A 25,781-nucleotide genomic window follows, 5' to 3' on the forward strand; every position below is an offset into this window, starting at 1 on the left:
GCTGAAATTCAAAGACCTGGCACTCGTAATTGTTGAAGCTGTGTTGTAGCTAGTAGAATGGTTCCCTTCCGTCACCAAAGCATGATGGCGGACGTTGAATTAAACTGATATCACGCTGTATTACGGGCTTCTAGCGCTGCGGCGTTGCCAAATTAGGCTCTAAAAGGGTTGAAATTCCCTATATTTTGCATATTTATAGTGTAAATCAGGCAACATTGTAAGATATAATTTAATTAAATTTTGATATCAATTTAATTAACCCTTTAATCAAACTCCTATCAAAATGATTACCCCTTTAATCAAACTCCTATCAAAATGATTACCCCTTTAATCAAATTGGTATTAATTTATTCAATTAAAGATGATTTCGTAGAATTAATGTAATCGCGTATGATGATATACGTACCGTTATTACCTTATAGTACTATTTAATTATATCAAATTAACCCTTTAATTAAACTCCTATCAAATTTCATTACCCCTTTAATCAAATACCTATTAATTTATTCAATCACATATGATTTCGTAGAATTAATGTAATCGCGTCTGATCATACACGTGACATCATTACCTTGTACTGGTGTTTTATTGCGAACGGGTTTACCGTATTATTGAATTTTAAAGCTAATTAACTTATTGAATTAATGAACTTATAATACTTAACTTACCTGAAACCGAAGCGCAAGGAGAACTACCACCGAAAGCACCCGAGCTTATCCGAGCAGCGTTTTGATCCCGGATTTTTTTTTTTTTAACACGGACGATTACATCATCCTCAGTCCTGATCTTTTAATTATTTCTAAACGAACTTGATTTCCACCGAACAACTTACAATTATTTAATGTTACATTAATATTTTCATTTATTATAATTATTTAGAAATAAATAGTTGATTTAAATATTATTTATGCACGTGGAATAATAAATACTAGAAAGTACACAATTACAGTATAAAAGTACTTGATAGGAATTTTTTTTACAGTACAATGGTGACATCTGTTATCCTCTTTTTATGCACCTTTTTTGTTGAAAGAAAGAAAGAAACCAAAGGCAAGCCGGCTATACATCTTCCTTTGCGTGTTGATACCTCCGAAGGTAGATTCCTCTTTACGTATAAGGAGGTGGCGCCATCAGGTAACAAGTCTATGTACTACAAAGGGCAGGAGGGAAAGACAGGATATATGACCTGGAATGAAACAACATCGGCAGGTTTCGGCGTGATTGATGAATAGAAATTTTTTGTTATTTATTTAATGTTTACCTAATACAAGCGGAACGTTTATTGTCATTGAAAATTTGGAACACAACCTTGAAACCATGTGGAATTTATTGATTCTTAGAATGCTATTTACCTCTAGTTGAAATACAGCTTGTTGAAATATTTTCTTTGATGCTTATGCCTATTTTGTTGTACATAATCCCTATGTTATTAGTGAGAAGTAAAATAAAGCAATACAAATATTTTTTGGAAAGGACGGTGGTGCACTATTTGTGTGGACATTATCTGATTAATACCCACAAGTGTTGTAATAAAAACATGCTTTGATCCCTTGCGTTATTTTTCTGAACCACTATGTGGCTGTCTCCTATAAAGGTTATTATTCGGACTGTAGATACAGTGAGCGATATTATCTGAAAGAACAACCTTACGATGTTTATGATTTTTACCTTGATCCTTTATGGTGTTTACGATTTACTTATGTGAATGGATTTATGTCTGCAAGACGCCTCTAACTATGTACTAATACACGAATTGAAAGGAACGACCTCTAAACGGATGAAATTTAATTTAAGGGAAGAAAAAAAAGCTACTACGTTAATTGGTGTCGTTATTTACTGGGTTATTGCTAAGTAACCACCAAAAGGTCCCCAAAATTTTCTCTTTTATGTGTACCCTCATTCAATATTTTGAATAACATGTCGGGTAGAAAAGAAATAAAGTAAACTGACTAGATTCAAGCAATTGTGTGATGTGTTTGTGCAATCCAAGAAAACAGGACAGGGCAGGAGACTGAACCCTCATTTATTATAGCTGATGAAACATGAGGAAATCGAATTTTATCCATCCTTTATTTTTTTCTTTTAAATGATTATGGTGCAGGCGTCTGAAAGACATTCGTAACTGGTCATAGATGGGAGAAGTGGGAGGGAATGAACTATCACATTGAACGGATTTGGGGGTTTATAACAACACGACCGAGCATAGCCGTTTTATTATTCTTTAGTACTGCGTTTGGTTTAGAGAAGTTTTATCGTGAGGCTGTATTAAAATTTGTTGGAGTGGTAGTTCGGGTGTTTGATTTCAGCGGTTACCAGTATTGGCAACGAAGACTGTTTCAGCGCTTATGCAGAATTAAGGTAAGAAAACTTTAACTAATTTATACATAGGAAATATACAATTAAATATTGCAGATTGATTAATTCATGAAATTGATATTTCATTTTCAAACTTTGTTTTATTGAAAGAGATTTGTTTCATCATGTTGACTTTAGTTAATTTTGTGTTTAACATCCCTTTCAGCAGCGAGGCTTTTTTTTTTTTTTTTTTTTTTTTAACGAAACGGACAAACTTTGATGACTGTAAGCAATGGAAAGTTGAATTGAATATTGCTTCGTAGGAATAAAAATTAAATGCCAAAGACGCGTACGCTAAAAGCTTAGCATGAAAGAAGCTCTATTATTATTATTATTATTATTATTATTATTATTATTATTATTATTATTATTATTATTATTATTATTATGAGTTGAAGTTTTTTTGCACATCTTGAGTTTGATTTTAAACTTTGTTTTCCGTTTGGAGATTTTTGTATTTTATTATTATGCAGTACAGAATTAGAATCAAAGGTTGTAGGAAAACGATATTTGTTGAAGTGATTTTATTGGAGATGAGCACTGTGAGATGCGGATTTTACTTTTACGTTGACTACTTTAGCACATTGGTGTTTAAGGTTTTCTAACTATGAATTAATTTGAGATTATATATAAAGAAAATCCTTCGTTCAGCAAAGAGAATGACGTGTAAGAACATTAACTATGAGTTATTTGATTGTCTCCCATAGCCCTTTATCAACATTAGTTTTGTTTTCCTTATTTTGTAATATGATCATCAAATTGTGATGCCAGTTGTTATCAGACTTTTTTATTGCCGACTCCATTTACCGATAGTATTTTTATTATAGCTTTGTATAAAGTATTGACTTTATATGAAACGGAGCATTGTCAGTGTTACAGGAATTGCCCCGTGACAGAATAATTAAGTTTTAAGGGTTTTGAATTCTAAAATTTTGTGAGTAACGAAGGGGTTATTTTAATGGTAGCAGTAAAAATAAAGAGTGTCCAGTTAGGGACAAGTCATGAGATGAAATTGCGGTACTTTGTACATAATTTGCATTAACATCTAGAATGTTATGGATTGACTTTTAGCTGTGTTATGTATAATAAATGCCGTCGACGTTTTAGATTGAAGTTTACTAGTTTTAATTTTTTCTTAGATGCTTCACGCTGCATAATGAGAGGGGTCTACGCTTATTGACCGTACTGTTATTTATTATATTAGCCTTGTAATTGAAGATAGCGGAATTTGAATTTAGATCTTTTCTTGATTATGACTCCCCGAAAATGTACTCTTTTAATTTTACGGTTATTGAGTAAAATTACGTTTAAAGTCCTAGATAATGCATATAGTTCATTCAACACTGTAGCTATATGAGACACAGTTTAGCGGTGTTTGCCCATAGGTGGGTCTCCCGCAACTAAAACGTGTACGTTAATTGCTTAGCAAGGAACATGTTTTATTATTATTACTTTTAACAGATAGGCTGTATGAGACATGGACCTATATTTTATTATATTTATGAACCACAGGAAGTAAGATGGGGGGACCTCCACCGTGCTAAAGCCTTATATGTTACCCCAAGGAAGCTTAATACTTTATAGATGATATCTCTTTTGGATACATGTAAAATTAAATTTTATGGGGAGGAGCTTAAATGAAAGTAGAAATTGCGTAGAGCGAAATAGTAGTTTTAATTTATTGGATGTCAGAAAATTTAGTGTGAAACAAAGCGAATAGATTCATGACTTTTCAAAATAGCGTAATACAGGTAGCATTGACACTTAAGGAAATTGGATAGAGTGTATGAACTAAGGTAATTAGTTTTCTTAAATGGGGAACCTCCAGTGTCGGAGACATAAGTTTTAAAGTTATGGCTATTTGAGACATGACCCTCCAACGGTATGATTATATGAGGCACTTAATATATATACACCCGTATATTATTGAATTAGTAGCGCTGCTTTGTTTGGATTGAGATCCTGATGGCTGTTAGTAATTTTAAAAATGGACGGCACACGTGAATTTTAAAGTTTGGAGATTGGTAGAACAAATTTAAAGAATCCCCTTAACTTTGTTTACTGCACCATATTGTTTTAACATTTTCCCCGGGAAAACTCACAGTTATAGGGATCTGGGGAATAATTTCGACTTTTGCAATTATAGTTGCTAACTTATGAGGGAGACGGTGGTGGTTTTGCTCCTTTAAAATAGATAGAACCCCTAAAAAAATCTATGGACATTGTTATGATGCCATAGTTTGCTTTCGAAGTAAGCACTCTACCACTGATTCCCGACAATTAAAGAAATATAGAAAATATTTTGATATGAAGACAAATTGATCAATACTGAGGCTATATAAAGGAGGAGTTGTACTGATTTGCTATTTAGACTAATCACATTGTATTTTAGTTTGTAGGTTACATTTTTATTAAAAAGTAGTGATGATTACAGGGACCGTAGACACAATTTTAGATACAACGAATTATAGTACATATATTTTAGATAGTAAGCTTTTGTATTTTTAGTTTTAATTTTGTTTGTTAGCGTACTATTTGACTTTATTGAATTCAGCTTGAAATTAGTATTCCCTGAAACTTAATTTTATTTCAGACTTATCAAATTAGCTATTAGTTCCGTATTTGTGTAAAATAAGTTGAACAGTATACATAAATTGTGTTTTGCATCCTTGTTTACAGTAATATTTGAATATTAGCGTACCCGATTTGTTTTATATCTATTTCCGTTTGATAATACAAATGAGAAATTGTTTAGATGGACAAAAATTAAATGAAATTTCTTAATTAACAAATAGAGTCTTTAGCTTCCTTAAAATATTTGACGCCAGCAAGAAAATGTTATAGCACTCCTCAATACTTGTAAGGTTGATTAGTGGGATGTTCAGGACAATACTCAGAAATACATATAGAATTGGAATTAAGATTTTAGATTTTCTAGCCCACTTTGGATAATGACTTATTTGAGGACATGCCGAGACTTGTATATTTTGACATTTAAAATGCTTAACGTACAGGAGGTTTAACTATACAGGGAAGAAATACATATAGTTTAGGGAACGATATCGAATATATTTAATAGAAAAGTGCCTGAAATGTTATGTAGACTAGATAAGCACGTATGTAAGCCTGGGTTGCATACAACTAGGGATAACAGATTGAGTCTGATACTACCGTATCACAACTTATTCTTTGAAATTTACTATTATAATGAGATGACATATTTTAGTTTAGCGTCCCGCAATTATGACTTTCGTAGAATACTCACCAATCTTCTTTCAAATGTAAGCCAAAGGGGAGGGGTCCCACCACAATTTATATAAGATTTAAACTGTTATGAAAACACTTGACCGGACATGAACGCTTTAGCACCCCTAAGATTGGGACAGAGGGAATTTTGTATACTTGATAAAGAATCAGTATCTTTCAGCTTACGGTGATCATGAGAAATGAATCTTTTATATTGACTTGCTTTACAAAGAAAGCTGATGAAAAAAGTATATAGAAAGTGGAAGGAAGCTCCGGGAAAGCCACGATTACGCTGTTTGTTTACCACAATTTATACAAAACACTTGCTTTTGTCATGAGAACGCTACAGGGAGCCAAGAATTCCTAGCACCGGCCCCACAATTTTACTATTGAGTATGTTATGCATTCGAGTTAAATGGACGCAATTTTAACTATAAGTAGGATACGCATTTAGTTAGAAGATTTCAATATAAGCATTGACGGAAGAACTGCACGCTGTTAATATTTGTGAAAGTATAGGGAGTAGTCAATATGAATAATAGAAGCAGAAACACTTGTTTCAGTTCAATGTGAATACTATTGTTCAAGACACTAACACATGTAAAACTAAGAAAAAACTGTTTAATTTAGTTTCAACTTACATTTGCAGATTCTATTGAGAACAGTATTAGGGCCAAGTTATTGATATTGTCAGAAAATATAGCTGATACATTGTAAAGACTCATTTTCAAGCTTACCAATAATAATTATTAAATTTAGGCATGCCTTTTTTCTTATAAATAGTCACTAATTTAGTTCAATGTAGAATGCTTACCCTGGAACCCTACATTAGATAAATGCTTACTCAATGAGAGTCTACGTATATGGAAACTTATTGTATATGTAACAGAAAGTATCTAATTAAAAGTAAATCTGTATTAGCTGAGGCCGTTACATATGTATTTACCTTGTGTTCTTAAGTAACTAAGTTCTGAATTACAGATACTTTATATATGTAAAACACATGATCGTTGAAGCTACATGAACTCCTATTATTACTACTACTACTATTGCTACTCCGCTACTACTATTACTACCACTATTACTACTGCTATTAGTACTACAGCTACCGCTACTACTACTACCGACTAGTAGTATTACCACTGTCACCATCACTATTGCTACTAGTACTCTATCAGTACTACCACTGCTACTACTACTACTACCACCTCTACTACTACTATTACAGACTACTAGTATTACCACTGTCACCGCCACTACTGCTATTAGTATTCTATTAGTACTACCTCTGCTACTACTACTACTACTACTACTAATACTACTGCTAGTACCACCACTACAACAACAACTAATACTACTACTACCGACTATTAGCATTATTACTGTCACCATTACTATTGCTACTAGTACTCTATCAGTACTACCTCTGCTACTACTACTACTACTACTACTACTAATACTACTGTTAGTACCACCACTACAACAACAACTAATACTACTACTACTACTACTACCGACTATTAGCATTATTACTGTCACCATTACTATTGCTACTAGTACTCTATCAGTACTACCTCTGCTACTACTACTACTACTACTACTACTAATACTACTGCTAGTACCACCACTACAACAACAACTAATACTACTACTACCGACTATTAGCATTATTACTGTCACCATTACTATTGCTACTAGTACTCTATCAGTACTACCTCTGCTACTACTACTACTACTACTACTACTACTAATACTACTGCTAGTACCACCACTACAACAACAACTAATACTACTACTACTATTGGTTGCATGTGAACTATCGAGTATCTGGTACTGCTTGTTGCTTTGCTGTTATTTCTTTTCTTCCACTTGTAATCTAACCTTATTTCTTCTACTACTATGTAAACTTTTGCATGTATGCCTCTCTCTGAACTTCTCTCTCTCTCCCTATCTCCCTATCTGCACCTTTCACTCCATCTCTGGACCTCTCTCTCCCTCCCTCTCTGGACCTCCCTCTATACTTCTCTCTCTGAACTTCTCTCCCTCCCTCTCTGGACCTCCCTCTATACTTCTCTCTCTGAACTTCTCTCTCTCTCCTTATCTCCCTATCTGCACCTTTCTCTCCATCTCTGGACCTCTCTTTCTCTCTCTCTCTATGTCTACCTTTGCATGTATGCCTCTCTCTCTCTCTATGTCTACCTTTGCATGTATGCCTCTCTCTCTCTCTCTCTCTCTCTCTCTCTCTCTCTCTCTCTCTCTCTCTCTCTCTCTATGTCTACCTTTGCATGTATGCCCTTTTTCTAACCAAAATTTCTTTTCTTTGTGTTTCTTCTTAACTATTTTTACCTATTTGCTCTATGCTATTAGATTTCTATTTCACCTATTGTTCTATCTGCACCCATTTATTTATTTCTATTTCACTCCTTTATTGATCGGCTTCTAAATTGTCTCTTTCTTTCGTTGGTTTATTTCTATTGAATATTTCTCTTTTTTCTCTTGCATGTCTGTCTCTTTCTATAGTATAAAATGATGAAGTAGGTAAAAACTAAGTAAAGTCCTTTAACAAACCATCTCTTACAGATTAGTATCTTCTCTTGCTTGGGTCTGACGACTTTCTATGTAACCTGTCCTAACCCAAGCTATTCCAATTACCCTAATTTTGATGGCCTTCCAATTAAATTTTACATAAATTACGTCCTGATCCGCTCTTTCTTTGGTGTCTTTCCAACTATGCTTTAGCTAACATATTCTTGCTTCTCTTTGATTAACCCACCCACCTTTACTTGTTAGGTAATATATATCTGTCCTTCATTGTCTCCATGGTATGAATCGCTAAATATTTTCTTTCTGTTTGTCGTCCTACATGATTTCCTCTTTTACTTTGCCGCCACTTCTATTCCTGCTATTATTGTACTTCCTAATGTGAACTAAATTTAATTTATTGTATTTGCCTCAGTCGTCAACCGCCAATGACCTACAATACTTATTAAACGCCAATACGGTCATGATTTGAATAATTTGTTTTGAATTAATTTAAACTTTTAAGATCTTGTCCGCTTGAAATGTTTCCTAAACTAAATGACTTGAGCTCATGTCCTGCTTTTACTCGCTAACTAATAAGTTTGTTAGTTCTTAATTAATGCTAGACCAGTGTGGTGCTTTTAACTATTGCATACACTAGTTTATGTTTCTATCCTGAACTAAGCTTAAGCTATTTGAAAGTTTTTTTCTGCCCCCTTGTTTGCTATTATATGTCTGTTACCAATTCTATTATTATTAGATGTCTCTTAGAATTTCTAATTGTGCGCCCTCTTTGTAGATGTCTTTTAACACTGGTGTATGTGTTCTTTATTGTGCTGGCATTATATATTTCTTAACATGGTTGGTTGCTATTCTATTCTGTTTACTATATTCCTTACATGGTTTTGTAACGTATTATGGCTACTGCTATTTCTTAAGATGTTTGCCCGCTACTGCAATCTATTAGTATCCGGTGTACGTGGATTCTTATCCTTTTTGTCTGTATATCCTATGCCTTTCATGTTTCTGTATGTGCTTGTAACTTATTTGATATTGGTCTGTATATCCTATGCCTTTTATGTTTCTGTATGTGCTATTGTTTCTTTTTAGGCTCTTATAACCCGTTTCTTATGTTTGTCATCTGTCTTTATGTATGCTATTGTTTCTTTCTATGCTCTTATAATCCGTTTCTTATGTTTTGTCATCTGTCTTTATGTATGCTATTGTTTCTTTCTATGCTCTTAAAATCCGTTTCTTATGTTTGTCATCTGTCTTTATGTATGCTATTGTTTCTTTCTATGCTCTTATAATCCGTTTCTTATGTTTGTCATCTGTCTTTATGTATGCTATTGTTTCTTTCTATGCTCTTATAGTCCGTTTCTTATGTTTTGTCATATGTCTTTATGTATGTTATTGTTTCTTTCTATGCTCTTATAATCCGTTTCTTATGTTTTGTCATATGTCTTTATGTATGCTATTGTTTCTTTCTATGCTCTTATAATCCGTTTCTTATGTTTTGTCATATGTCTTTATGTATGTTATTGTTTCTTTCTATGCTCTTATAACCTGCTTCTTATGTTTTGTCATTTGTCTTTATGAATGCTTTTGTTTCTATGAATAATTGAAGTTTTTTATGTATGTATGACTGCTTCTGACTTCTCTCTTAATATTGTTTTGAACTTTAGCCATGTTTTCTAAACTTCTATGAATGTTTCCTTTAGGTCTCACACTCGTAGAGTGTGAATTTACAAAATTTCATTGCCATCTAGTGTGCTTACTCACATATACTTTATTCATCTTTTGACTGCCCAACTGTTTTCAACCTTATTATCCCACTACTCCTATTTGAAAGTATCACAGATATATATTATGAAATAAACAACTTCATTCTAACCTTTACTTATATAGAACCAAATATAACTACAGTCGCTTCCGAAATATATCTTTAGATAACTGCATGTCATAAATTAGCTAATATAATCTTAGTGCCTTTATATATATACGCATTAAACATTATCTATATTTCAACAATATACATATGACAACATATTGTATACTAGTATATAAGATATCAAATATATATAGTACAAAATATCATTCTAACACATGTTATGTTATATTTTAGGTTACCCTTTGCAAACTGTCATAAGTGACCATCAGAAGTCTTAGAGGAACAGGATATTTTTCTGTTACCAAAGGTATTTTTTTTATTCCTTTGTACTTAAATAGAGCAACTATGTTGCTGCAAGAGTATTATTAAATATAATACGAAATAGTAAAATAAGAAATTTTTGTAAGTTTAGCTGCTCTTAGGAGTATGCTCTGGCATACGAACCAATAAAAATAAGAAGCGATCAAATTAAAGTTAACATTGAGTTTGCACACCAAACGAACAAATAAAATAATCACAGCGTAGCTGTTCTAGCGAGTATGCTTTGGCATACGATCTAATAAATAATTAAAAACGAGTTTGTGTAGCAGATGAGAGAATAAATAATTAGTATTTTTTGGAACATCTTTAGTGTGCTCACACAAAAAGCTCGACTAATTTATTAGGAAAAAATAAGAAACAATTCATAAAAACTATTAGGAAAATAAATTACAAGTGTTACTTAGTAATGTTTCTTTTGTTTCAGGGCAACTAATTGGAGATAACCTTCAATGCAAGCAGCTACTAAGTAGAAGTTGCAACGGAATTTAGAATTCCAAAGTATCAAAGTTCACAGAAGTAAAGTAAGTATCATTGACAACTTACATAATAGTTTGTGCTTAAGAATTTTTTTCACATGCATTATTTTTTTTTGTAACGAAGTTTGTAGCATGTAGATTACTTTTTGAAAGAATTATTTTGCATCAGTTATTTCTTTTAAAGCATGCATTATTTTGTAACATTTTGTAGCATGCAGATTACTTTATGAAAGAATTATTTTTCCATCAGTTATTTCTTTGAAAGCGTGCATTATTTTGTAACAGTATGTAGCATGCAGATTACTTTGAAAGAATTATTTTGCATCACTTATTTCTTTGAGAGCGTGCATTATTTTGTAAGTTTTTAGCATGCAGATTACTTTGAAAGAATTATTTTCCATCAGTTATTTCTTTGAGAACCAGCATTTGTTTGCGCAACATAAACTCTGTAACATGTTTCCATTTGCAACATACAGTTTTTTTTGTCATGCAATTTGTTTCGTGCATGTATTTTTCTTCCATAAATCTTTCTTTGAATTTATTTTTTGTTCACAATATACATGTAAGTTTATTCAGCATGCAGTTTTTGTTAACACCGCTTAAAATTTTTTGTAGGATGCACCATAATTAAATGCTTGCAGATTAATTTCTACAGTTTAGTAATACACATTTTCAAATTTTTATACTGAAATATAATTTCATAAAAAGTAATATTGTCTTTTCTTTATTATTACAGCATTCAAGTGTTTCATCATCAACTGTGAATTTACCACACTCATATTTTATTCGTCATCTAAGAACATTTAGATAAGGATTTCCTGTCTTCCAGCGGCGGTAAGTGTTCATACACATTTTTTTTTGTCAAACTGTAAACTTCTTAATAAACAGAAATAAAAATAGTTGTTACTTACATAGATGAATTAATAAAACAACAAGATTTTATTCTAATAAAAACAAATATAAAGAATATATAAGATGATTAATTACACAAAAATAACAATTATGAAGAATTGAATTTTACAATTAACAGAATTTCATGAACGTGTGCAGAAAAATTTTTTCAAAACATTTTTTTTATTTTTTCAAAGATACACTTTTAATTTCGCAAATTTGATTTTTTAACTTTCCATTCTACATTTTGTGTTTTTGAAATTGCATTTTTTAATTTTCTTAAGTTGCACATTTGTTTTACAAATTACATTTTTATTTTATCAACTAACATTTTTTAGTTTACATTTCTGCATTTTTAATTTTAAAAATTTTCGTTTGACAAGTTGCATTTTTTAAATTTTGAAAATTACATCTTCGTTTTTTAAACTTGTATTTTTTAATTTTGTATAATGTAAATACATTCTTTATACTATAACAATTTCAAAGTATCGCTACAAGTAAATTAGAAATATGAAAAGTTTTACTAATACATGACATTCTTAATTTTATCAGTTAGAAGATACAAATATCATTAACAGTTACTTAATGAAAACTAACATTACAAGTGAATAATATTTTTAGTAATAAATAAATCATGCGTTACAAAATACATTAAAACAGAATTTAAAAATTGTATTATAAAAAACTATATTATCACAAAAATATTTAATGTGTTTTACTTTGTTTACTTATACCTTTTATGCTAGTTTTACAATTTAAATTGGTACGCTTCCTATGAACTGAAATTCTGAACAATCTATGATTCTAATTATTTTATTCGTTCACATGTATAACATGTTCGAATAATATGTGAGTGTACTAAAATAAACCCTGACCAACTTTGTTGGGATCCAATAAATATTTCGTTTGCTACACAATCCTTGGTTATTTGTTTTTCGTACTATTTATTTTTATTGGATTATCTGTTTTGCAAATTCAAAACACTTAATGTGAACGTTTTAAAATAGTTGTTAAATGTTTCGAAACTTGTTAAAAGTTGTGAACTGCTACATAATTTGTTTAAAGTAACTGTGCTTTTTTCCTAACCTTTCTTCTTTTTCTTATTTGGTTTCAAGTTCGTTTATTCTCTGCTATTTTTTCTATACTATTGCTATTCTATTAATTTCTTTGTTGTTGGTTGGCCTTTAACTTCGATTTGTAACAATTAACTATCTAAATGCTATCTTTTGCTATTCTTTGTTGAATAAAACTGCATTAACTATTTCTATGCTATCGTTTGTTTAATAAGTGGCTTAATTAAATATACCTTTTCCTAACCTAACTTTACTAGATTTCTTTATTTCGATTAATTATGTATATTTCTTAATCTCTGCTATATTGTTTGTCTGATAAAGTTCTGATGCTTTGAGTCATAAGCTGTTCTAAACCTTTTTCTAACCTTTTATTTTTTTCTTATTCGATTTTTTGCTAAATTATTTTTTCTTTGATATGTTTTGTTTACTATGTTATTTTTATTAATTTGTGTTTCTATTTACTACTACTACTTTGTTCTTTTTATTGCGAATGTTATTTTGAAATGATTGTGATTTTATTCTTTGGAATGTTCACATCGGATATGTTCATTTTTCAAATATGAAATAATACTATCAGTGAAAATTAAATATTCGGAAACAATCGGTTAAGTTCGGGAAACTTCGAGAATGTAGTAAGAAATCACCGCAATTTAATATAATTTAAATAATATATGATTGTAAAATAGTATTATTACTAATTACTTTATAAAATATTTTCCTTGATACATCATTTAATCCGACTGGGTACGAGACTTTGAACTAAGTGTGTTTGGGTTAGAGATTACATTTCCGAAAGTATAAATACGGCGCAGCAACCCGCGGCGGTTCACTATAGGAAAAGGATTGCTGCAGTGAAGACATTCCTGTTTGTACGCTGTGTGCTGCAATTGCAAAACAGTTAGATTAATATTACAGGATTTTGCCATTTAGTGTTATCGGAAACTGAGTGAATTTGACGATTCTGTAAACTCAAAACTTACTGAGTCAAAGTTATCAGGATCTGCCGATAAACATTTAATCATATTTTGATAAACAGTGCTAGTATAGGATTGCTATTTTAAAAAGTATCGGGAATCTTCGGCAAACTTCGTGTTGAATTCTTGGAATTGGATAGAATTCTCGGAATTTATAATAGTTACGTCTATATAAGAGCGGGAAAATTGCGCGACGGTCAGTATAGCAGAAGAATTTGTACGGTGCAGACGTCCCTGATTGTTGTCTTCGTGTTGTGATCAACAGTATTATTGCGGGACATTGCGAATTGTTGTTGGCGGAAAGTACTGACGGATTTGCCGATAAAGTTAAACATTGTGTTCGGTAAATTGAAAAATTAAGTTGAAGCACGGAAACTTTTCATTATATCATTAGTGCAAAATTGTGTAAGAATATTTAGAAAGTTCTATCGAAAAACTAAAACTACGTATTTTATTTAAACAGTGCTTGAAGACTGAAAAAAAATGGAAGCGCGCAATGTTATTTCCACCATGCTGGCAGCCCAAGAAGCTCGCAGCTATGACAATGCCGAAGAAGTGTTTTTTACGTGGGAAGTGTTGACACAATGCCATGCTACGGGTGTGAGGGTAAACACTCTGTCATATGTAAAGTTATTGCAAGCGGTATTTGTGCACTTTGGCTGTGTACCAGCTATTATATTGAAGAGTTGCAAGTCCGCAAAGGATATTGTTGATTTGTATCGTGTGGGCTTCTTTCGTCAAGACAATATGCTGGAAGCAGCGCGTGAAAAATTTAGGGAATTTGTGTCTGCAGGGAAGACTACGGGCTTAACTGCTGATGATTCCGACGAGTTATTGGGTGTTCTTCCGGGGGCTAGTACGAGTTCTGCACCAGAACATAGTACATGTTCTACATTGGAACCTACATTGTATGGTGCAGGCAAACGGGATTATTTTCGCATTGTTAATAGTAGAACTAAGCACTATCCTTATTTTGGTCTGCGTGGAAAGGAAGTTACCATTGAGCGTATGCGCACTACTGGAATCGAAGACCCGCAAACATATATTCGCTCATTATTTGAATTTTTACAAGAGCATACGCTAAATGACGTCGATAATGATATGTACATTGGTATTACTATTGAAAGTTCTGCGTCGAAATTAAACAAACCGGTGTACATGACATGGCGTCCTAAAAAGGAATTGAACCCTGATATATTGTTCTGTACAGTTGAAAATGTTTTAAATAGTAATGAACATTTTCTTTTTGGGAAGAAGGTGCATTTTAAGATCCATATTGCTAATCCACGTAAGGGAAGGGGTCGAACCCGTGGATCAGCCAAATATGAGGATTATGCAACGCTTTTGGAAAAGTGTACCATCCCTATGGAAAGAAATGTCTATTGTCTTCCTAAGGCTATCATCCTCGGGAAGGGTAGGGCTGATCACCGTCGTAACTACGTGTACGAACTAAAGAATCACCCTGAGCGATTGTTGAAGCAGGCCAAGGATTTGTGCGATGATGCCAATGTTACTATTGAGCATCAAAATGGGTGCACTATTACTGATGCGAAGAAGTTCCAAAACAAACTAACCCCCGAATATCAAATTGTCATTTATGAGAAGAACAAATTGACTCGGGAGTATAATATAATATATCCGGGAATTCATGCAAACAAACAAATCTTAATATTATACACAGAAGGGCATTATGAGCTGATTACCAATATTACTACACTTTTAGACAAAAAATCATATTGTTGCTATTGTCTACAAGGATATAATAAGGTACAATATCATAAGTGTGCATATAAGTGTCCTGCGTGTGAAAAATATCATGAGTCTTGTGATGACGATATTAAACGTGAGTGTAATGATTGTTTACGACTGTTTCCTTCGCATGAGTGTTTTGCCAATCATAAAAACGTAATTGCGCGCGGTAAGACAATGTGTGAATTAAAGAAAGTTTGTCCCGATTGTGGTGATATGTTCGATATGCGTAACAGGAAGTCTGAACACAAATGTGGTGAACATTTCTGCAAAGCATGCTACATGCATGTGGATGGTGACCATGTTTGTTTTGTTCAGGCTGCCAAAGTTGAGCATGTCGACACCTTCTTGTACATTGTGTTTGACGTGGAGACGATGTTATTACCCAAGAATGAACGGGGAGAACGAGAACATTACGTGAATTTCGTAAATTGTATTAATATTTGCCATAAATGCAAAGACACAAAGTTGGACGATCCATGCTTTGTGTGTGGGGATAAAAATGGATCCCGTAAGTTTGATTTCCAGGATATTGACGGATTTATTAGTCACGTGCTAATAAGTCGGGCAATGTTCAAAAAGATCATAGTACTTTCTCATAATGGAAGTAACTATGACATGCAGTTCTGTGCAAAAACCTTAATAGAAAAACATGATCTCGTACCAAATGTAATAATGACGGGCCAAAAAATTGTAGAAATGAGACTTGGAACTAAAATCTATTTTCGTGACACATATTTGTATATGGGAGTCAAATTGTCCCGGCTCCCAGAAGCGTTAGGTTTATCTGGCAATTTGCGAAAGGGATATTTCCCCTACTTATTTAACACATCCGAAAATCAAAATTATGTAGGCAAAATTCCGTCTTTAGAGTATTTTGATGCAGACAGTCTCAGCCCAAAAGAACGGGGACAATTAATCGCCTGGCACCAAGAACGTGCTTTAAGTGGCGAGGAGTATGATCTCCAATACGAGATGATGGAATACTGTAGGAATGACGTTAAGATTCTTGCAGAGGCTGTGATTAAGTTTTCGAACTTAATCGAGGAAAAAACGAATGGTATCCAGTGTTTTATTTCCTCCCCTACAATTGCAAGTTTGGCAATTTTAACTTATCGGTCCTTATATTTACCAAAGGAGGTCATTCCAATTATTCCGCCTTATGGGTTCGATCACCGTGATCGGCAAAGTCTAAAAGCTTTGTATTGGTTACGGTATTTAGAACGTACCAAAGGTAATAAAATTGAACATTCAGGGAATGGATTGGAAAGGCGTATTGGTAAATATAAAGTCGATGGTTATGATAGCAAAACAAATACAGTTTATGAGTTTCATGGATGTTTTTTCCACGGGTGTAAGCGTTGTTTTACAGCATTGCGCCACGTCAGTCTCGATTCTGCCTCTAAGGATAGTACATCCCTACAAGACCGCTTCGAAAAGACCATCATAAAAGCTAATTACCTCAAGAAACGGGGTGTTAATCTCGTTGAAATGTGGGAATGTGATTGGGATCACATGGTGAAGAATGACAAGAGTTTGCAAGAGTTTATTAAAACTCAATGTAATGATCTTGTTGATCACCTTGTACCCAAGGACGGTTTTCATGGTGGTCGGACGGAGTGTTTCAATGCTTTGTACGAATGTACTTCCAATGAGTTCATTGCATATTATGATGTAACATCATTGTATCCTTGGGTAATGGCACGTAAACCAATGCCCGTAGGTAAACCAAAAATATACAAGGGGCCGGACTTCCCAGATGTGGGAAGTATCAATGGGTTAGTAAAATGCACCATTTTGCCTCCAAATGATCTATTTTTTCCGGTGCTCCCATATACGTGTAACGGTCGACTTATGTTTGGCTTATGTCGCACGTGTATGGAAGAAGGTATCAATGATTGCATGCATTGCGACGCCGAGCGTGCCTTAACAGACACATATTGTACCCCAGAACTTCATAAAGCGTTAAAGGCCGGATATAAAATTCTGCAAATTATTGAAGTATGGGAATTCGAACTACTCGGTTGTAAGGAGGAAAACTCGGATAGTCTGTTTAAAGACTATGTGGGCTCCTTCCTAAAATTAAAGCAGGAATCTTCAGGATTTCCTGCTTGGTGCAAAACCAAAGGAGACAAACATAAATACATAGCAGATTATTATGCCCATGAAGGTATACAATTAGACGAAAAAAATATTGAATCGAACCCTGGTCTGAGGTATATCTCCAAGATATTCCTTAACTCGCTTTATGGGAAATGGGGACAAAGAACGGACTTGTCGCAATCCGTAATTGTTGACACACCGGAAAAATTTTTGCATTATCTATGGGCACCACAATATGAAGTACAAAGCGTGTTACCCGTCGGAAATAAACATCTTATTCTTACTTTTCATAATACGGAAAATAAGAATAAGCCCTGGAAATTCTCAAACGTTGTTCTTGCGGCGTTCATTACGTCATGGGCGCGGTTAAAACTGTATGACTTGATGACAAGTGTAGGGCGTGATAAGGTGTTGTATTGTGATACTGATAGCATCATGTTCGTACAACGCCGTGATGAAAAATCTCCGCTTACATTAGGGCCCTACTTGGGTGAACTAACCGATGAAGTAAAAGATGGGTGGGAAATAGACAAATTTATAGGTCTGGGGCCAAAAAATTATGCGTATAGGTTGAAAGAAATTGGGACGGGAAAATTTGATTATGTGTATAAAATTCGGGGTATCACTTTGGATTATAGAACATGCGAAGAAATTAATTTTGAGCATTTCCATAACCTGGTTCGTGGAAAAATTGAAAGAAAAACAATAAACATCCCAGGTAGGATTACCCGTAAGCAGGGATTTGTCATCGTTTCACGTCCTGAAACAAAGACCCATCAAATGGTATCCAACAAAAGACGTCGATTAAATCCTAACAGCATGACTGACTACAGGACATTACCCTTTGGGTACCGCGCCTAATGGTTGGCAAATGTGTGAATGTGTGAGTGCATGAATGCGATGTAAATATTTGTATATATCTTGTTAATATCTAATAAAAACATATAAAAACTGTAAATAAAATAAATGAATGAATGAGGAAAATGTAAATAATGGTATGAATAAAAGGAAACACGTAACAATTATACACTGTATCATGTTATTCCCGGGTATGTTATGTTATCAAATTCTTTAAATCTTTTACGACCCCTCACACCCTAAGATCTACGTCTTCAAGTGTAAATAATATTTTTCAAATCATTTATATTGTAAATAGTATTTATATATTAGGTATATCGTATTTTAAGTCATTGTATATTATTGTAAATAGTTTTCATATATTGTAAATAGATTTTTTCATAACATGTATATTGTATATAGAATATTTCAAAGCTTAAATTATTTTCTCAATTCAAATCAAGTATAAACAAACCTATGTAAACAAATATAGATCAATATATAAATATTGTATATATACCCTTTTCCCTATTTTCAAAATACTTTTTTATTTTTTATTATATATTTACATTTTTTTATTTTTTATCATATATACAATTTTTTTATCAACTTTTTTCTTAAATTTTCAATAATTTTTTTTTAAAACTTACATCCCTGCTTTTTATTTCTACATCCTGTACAATTACAATCAAATAAGGTACTTAATACAAGATATGTGTATTATATATAAGATAAGGGAAGAATACATATGCTTCATATACTATTACATAAGTTTATTTACGTACATTAATAACATATGTATGTGTATTCTGTATAAGATAAAGGAAGAATACATATACTTCTTATGCATAAAATAGAGTATCAGTTATCGTATTAAAGGCATGATATTCTGTTTAATTTTAAATTATAATACCAAATTATTACATTATTATTTTATTAAAAGTAACTGATATTCTATTACATCATAGTTTATCGTCAAGCACAAAGATTCAACTCAGAATCTTTCCTATATCATGTATGAAGTATTCTTCAAAGAAGAAATGAAACCGACCAATCAGGAAAACGAATTTTGGCGCCAAGAATAAATGTGAGTATGGTAAGTAAGTAAACACCACTACAAGGTAATGACGTCACGTGTATGATCAGACGCGATTACATTAATTCTAGGAAATCATATGTGATTGAATAAATTAATAGGTATTTGATTAAAGGGGTAATGAAATTTGATAGGAGTTTAATTAAAGGATTAATTAAATTTGATATAATTAAATAGTACTATAAGGTAATAACGGTACGTATATCATCATACGCGATTACATTAATTCTACGAAATCATCTTTAATTGAATAAATTAATAGCAATTTGATTAAAGGGGTAATCATTTTGATAGGAGTTTGATTAAAGGGGTAATCATTTTGATAGGAGTTTGATTAAAGGGTTAATTAAATTGATATCAAAATTTAATTAAATTATATCTTACAATGTTGCCTGATTTACACTATAAATATGCAAAATATAGGGAATTTCAACCCTTTTAGGGCCTAATTTGGCAACACCGCAGCGCTAGAAGCCCGTAATACAGCGTGATATCAGTTTAATTCAACGTCCGCCATCATGCTTTGGTGACGGAAGGGAACCTACCTACTGTAGCTACCTGTATATCACGCGGCCTGCGTTGGTACTCCTCAACATAAATACGTCACAGCCCAAAGCCAGGAAACATCACAAACAGAAGACAGGGGCACAAGCAGTGCCTGACACTTCACGAACTCAAACCCACCAAGACTCAACTCAACATGACCTTCAATTACGTTCTAGAAACCAAACCAATGCTAAGGCACAAACTCACCAACTTCCTATATGAAAACACAAGAAAAAAAATCTAACGTTTTGGTTCCAAAGTGATGACATAACAATAATACTAAAAAGGTTTTAATTTTCAGTAACCCAAACATTAATTAACTAGGGAACATAACAAAGCAAAAATAAATAAATAAAAATAAATTAAATTAAAAAATAAAAACCTGACAAGTAAGCTCTCCCTGACTACTTTTTTTTTTAAAATTTCAGTGAGGCTGTAAAATATGTCAATATCTTCGTAATATATATATATATATATATATATATATATATATATATATTTCATTGTAAACAAGTTCTTTAAACAAAAGAAAGCTCTGAGAGCGCTTACCTCTGACGCGGTAGGTCCCTGGTTCGATTCCTGCTCCCGACAAATAGGCTTTTGGTGAACACTGTAGGTGTGGTTATTCTTAAGACTTTCCAGTTTCCTTACATTTTCTTGATTCCACCATTATCATGTATATCATCGTCACCTTCTCTCTTACATTGATGTACAATCATGGGGCGTTAAACTAAAAGAAAAAAAAATCTTGCAAATATCCTAGTAAAAATGAGTTTTCTAAACTACACTAGTGGCCCCGCGTAGCGTAGTCGCTAACGCTCTCGCCTTCGGTGCGAGCGGTCCCGGGTTCGATCCCGGTGGGGGAACTCCGTCGAAAAAGTATCAAAAGATTTTAAGTCCAGCCATCCTGAATGAGGTTTCCTTGGCTTTTCCTCATTCACAGCAGGCAAATGCCGGAGTGGTACCTAACATATAGGTCCCAGGCCGTTTTCTTCCTTCCCAAATCCAAAAATGAAAATGAAATCTTTGAGTTTTACGTCCCACGGTTATGCCGGTTAGGCTAAAGGAGACGGTGATGATGAGTAATGTATGAAATGGTGGAATGAAGAAAGTGGGAGGAAACGGGAGAACCCCGAGAAAACCCACGCACACGGTGCTTGTCCACCACAAAGTTCACTTGGCGGGAGCTGGGATCGAACCCGGGACCCCAAGCACCAGAGGTGAACGCTCTACCACTGAGCCACCGCAGCCCCATTTTTCCCCAATCCATTCTTCCCTTCCTTTCCCCGGATAGTGTGCTCGCCGAGGGAAGTCATCCCTCATGTGTGACGGGCTAACAAGGCCATTGATGCCGAAAGCCCAGAAATCTAAATCCTAAATCTTCACTACACAAGGGAATTTTTGCGCTGAAAACGGTTTATTAGCAATTATGTTAAGCAGCCCTGTAGTAAATCTGCACCAAGTAATAAATCGTCACATATAAAACGGAATGAATAAACACATAACATTCATTTTGCTACCTTGAAATGTAAAATGTTTCAAAACATTAATATTCAAAGATTTTTCAAAATTCAGATTCACCCATTCCATTGTCCTCAATCATTAACGAGTTTTACAATAGTAAGAATTGTATTCGTAAACTACATTACTTACTTAGTACTATATTAAAGCAAGTTACACTAAAAGAATATATAATTAATGGAATATTTAACTAAAGTAATAGTTAACTAGTGTACTTACCCAAGCATTTTTTCCTTCCTCTCTTCTTTTCCGTTTGTAAACAACCTCGTTTCGCAAGCAAAAGACGGTAGTTCAATGACGTCAGCCATGGCGAAAGAAAGAGGTGTCTATAGGCGGCCTGGATCTCACACACAGATGGACGTATATAACATATAGCTGAAGTATTTAACATACGTATATGTATGTAAAATACAGAAGATTGTTAGAAGTCAGACATCCTGCAGCGACATGATGTAATATCTAAGCGGGTAAAAGGCAGTACCTGTGTAGCATATGGATAAAGTACGCTCCGTACAGATTTCCTTAGTAAACATAACGAATCCTTGTATTTGTACAATATACCGCTGTCCGGATAATGGATTTTTCTCAGTGTGGGCGCAACTTGTCGGTTCTGACATCCCCAATTACGTCATTTATAAGCGCAATATCTGAGCTCTCAGGCCAACAAGGGGCGACTGCACACTACCATTAATTTCGCCTGTTCAAAATTTGCAGCATCCGTAACTACTCAACACATAAGAGTTGGAATAAACTAACTTCATATTTCAATTTCTGGGAACAAGCTAGCCTAAATTGATGTACCACATGATTTCCTTCCCGTTTCTTTATTTTCGATAACTCCAATATGGCGACTTTTAAGATGGCCGACATGATGCGCAATATACCTATTCCGAAGAGCTTCACACTCGATACTCACATCTCAAATTTGATCTCAATTCCTCCACTCGGTTCAAAATTACATGATGTTTATATGCACTTTCTGCGTCCTGTATTCGAATTTTTGGACCCCTTTATCTCCGGCCCTGTTTACGGTCTGCCGATAAAAACTTGTTCTTCTCGGTTGCTTTGGGTGCTGCAACCGATGATAGCAAGCATTTTTAGAAATCGAATTGTCAAAAAAAAAAAAAAAAAAAGGTCCCTTCTCAGCGTGCACTCCCAAACCACCATCTTAAGATGGATGAAGTACGGTTCAGACATCTCGGAGATCCAGTTTTTTGGTGATTATTCCTCAATGGTATGTCCGATCGGGACCTCTTACGACACTTAGCGCACGCTATCAAATCAACATGCCAAATTTGGTTAAGAAAGTTTCAAGGCATATTATAGAGTATCCGGCTAAACGAATGTCTAAGACAATTACAGAGGAACTTCGCTCGCTTCGCTCCAAATATTTATAAGGACATTATAGTTAAATTACAATGAAGGATAGCCTTAGAAAAAGGATATTAAATAGATAATAATAATAATAATAATAATAATAATAATAATAATAATAAGAAGAAGAAGAAGAAGAAGAAGAAGAAAATTTAATAAATGAAATGAAATTTTTGAGTTTTACGCCCCATGCTTATGCCGGTTAGGCTAAAGGAGACGGTGATGATGAGAGATGAATGAAATGAAGAAAGTGGGAGGAAACGGGAGAACCCCGAGAAAACCCACGCACACGGTGTTTGTCCACCACAAAGTTCACTTGGCGGTAGCAGGGTTTGAATCCAGGACCCCAAACACCACAGGTGAACGCTCTACCACTGAGCCACCGCGGCCCCAAGAAATGTTAAGATCAATCATATTCTTCCTCCCGGGTTTGATTGTGATTTAAGGAAAATATCATGGCAACAAATTTTCCACTATTTTATTTTTAATTTTACTAAAACGTTTAAAATGCAATTGCTATAATAAAAGTAGCAAAAGTACAATCAAGCTAAAGTAGAAAATATTCAACATAACGTAAGAAGATTAACGTGATTTATGTACATAGTATACTACATTCTAACTTTGGATTTTTCCCCCTTGTCATTGTATATTCTGCTGTCAACCGTAGCCAATAAACAAGTCAGTTAATTTCGTCCTTATTAAGTCGTCTACCAAAACCGGGTTCGGATTTCGCGTTAAAATGTAGGTCCGCAACTACGAAAAAGGATGTTAAAATGGAAATCGGAATCTTTTTTTTACTTCTCTCCGAGTCTTAATTTGAGTTAAATATTTGAGGAAAAAAGAATAACATATAATGCTATTACTATTACAAATAATAATAACGTGGTTATGAAGATTGTGGTACCCAAAGATTACAAGACTTGTTTAATTCTACTATTGAATGAATTGTTGCATGGCAATGCCCCAGTACGCTCCGAAACACAAATACACGTTTTTAGGGGTCAGTAAAATTGAGCGTACATAATGGTAAGCGTCATCTCCGGTGAAATTAAGTTGTTAGGTGGAATGAGTTGTGGTCAAACCACAGAAAAAAAAAGAAAAAGAAAGAAAGAAATGGAATAGATTCTTTGAGTTTTACGTCCCACGATTATGCCGGTTAGGCTAAAGGAGACGGTGATGATGAGGAATGAATGAAATGGTGAAATGAAGAAAGTGGAAGGAGACGGGAGAATCAGGAGAAAACCCACGAGCACGGTGTTTGTCCACCACAAAGTCCACACGGCGCGAGCTGGGATCGAACCAAGGACCCCAAGCACCGGAGGTGAACGCTCTACCACTGAGCCACCGCGCCCCCAAACCACAGAACAGTATGTAGGTACTTTGATTCTGAAAATGTATCTACAGATGGCAGGGAAAGCTTCTTTGTTATGTGCCGTTATATTGAATTTCATGGGAACGGTCGAGCTTCTTTCCAAGTTTACTCGGAACTTAGAAAATGTGACATACCTTTACGTTCACTCGAACTGCTCAATTGTATTCCGAAGGCATTGTTGCGTAGTGGTAGAGCGCTTTCTCTGGTGCGTGGGCTCCCTGTTCGCTCCCCGGCCAAGTAAGTTTGTGGTGGATAACATTGAGTCCCTGGGTTTTCTCGGGGTGTTTCCATTTACTTCCACATTCTCATTCCACCAATTCTTCCATCACCATTCACCTGCCTTACTTATCATCTCCCTTAGCATAAAGAGCATTACCGCGGGACGTTAAGATTTCCCTGAAAACTGAAAGATTTTAACCCTTTCTGTGTGTGTGTTTTATATTCTTGCGTTGTTAGCACTCATAGAGCCAGTAATGCCCTGTATTTTGAGAATAGGAACATGTACTGAAAATGGATTGGTCTATTTTATTTTTCCTGTCATTTTCAATGCTATGACCTGCTTGAGATCTCTTTCTTGGCAAACGAGAGTACCATACCTTCATCCACTGTCAGGTTTCCCTTCTCTAGAACTGTTCACAACACGGACAAACACATAGTACAGAATCCCAACTAGATATGCTCCTAGATTACTCTGAAATTGCAGGGATAAAACTGCTCCTCTGCTTCGTTCATAGAGGTTCCTTTGGCGCACAAGCAACAAAAGATGTAAAAGAAGCAATCGGAAACATATGTTTGATATCGAGATTTCAAATATCTTTGTTCTACGAAGTACTTTGTTGGCACGGAAGTAACACCAGGTTCTGCTGGAAAAGCAAATTCAGATAGTTGTCGTCGTAAAGTTGTAGAAACTCAGTAGAGAAGTGTTGGTGGAGGAAGAAAGGGAGGCTGTTCAAGGCGTAAATGATTATAAAAATGGAGGCGGTAGACAGGAGTTTCGCTTCCCAAATTGCCACAATGCATCCCTCCCCCGCATGTGATCTTGAAAGAATGTCACCCATAGTAATTTATGAGATTTGCAAGTAGTCTTTCGACTGTTTACCTGCAGTAGTGATTACCTCATTACGGAAGTACGAATTACAATTAATCTAAGTTATAAGATGCAAAATTAAGACAATCATCTTAATTGTTTTGCTCTTTGATATTCATGTCCAAAATTGCAAGTTCCTAAGTGCAGTATTTTTAAAGATATTTAGGAATTAAATTTTACATGTTATTTTATGGAGATTCTGAAGCCTCTCATTATGGGTAGACACCCCCTTAATGGCACCAACAGAAATCTACTTTGGATGACTTCGATTTATCTGAAGAAAAAAGAAAACATCTCAAACCTTACATTAGAATCAGTCAGCCTCATCGATTTTACCTGGCCGTTTTTA

General features: G+C 34.1%; 1 long non-coding RNA gene across 1 annotated transcript; it reads left to right on the forward strand.

The window, feature by feature from the left end:
• Positions 1–2,231: 2,231 nt before the first annotated feature.
• LOC145676857 (uncharacterized) lies at positions 2,232–11,781 on the forward strand. The gene is made up of 4 exons (XR_014129492.1): positions 2,232–2,358; positions 10,247–10,319; positions 10,758–10,854; positions 11,546–11,781. It is a non-coding gene; the product is annotated as an uncharacterized LOC145676857 (long non-coding RNA).
• The last annotated feature ends 14,000 nt before the right edge of the window (positions 11,782–25,781 follow it).

The sequence above is a fragment of the Thermobia domestica genome, unplaced genomic scaffold, assembly GCF_964235325.1.
Source record: "Thermobia domestica unplaced genomic scaffold, izTheDome1.hap1.1 HAP1_SCAFFOLD_430, whole genome shotgun sequence".
Taxonomy (NCBI): Eukaryota; Metazoa; Arthropoda; class Insecta; order Zygentoma; family Lepismatidae; genus Thermobia; species Thermobia domestica.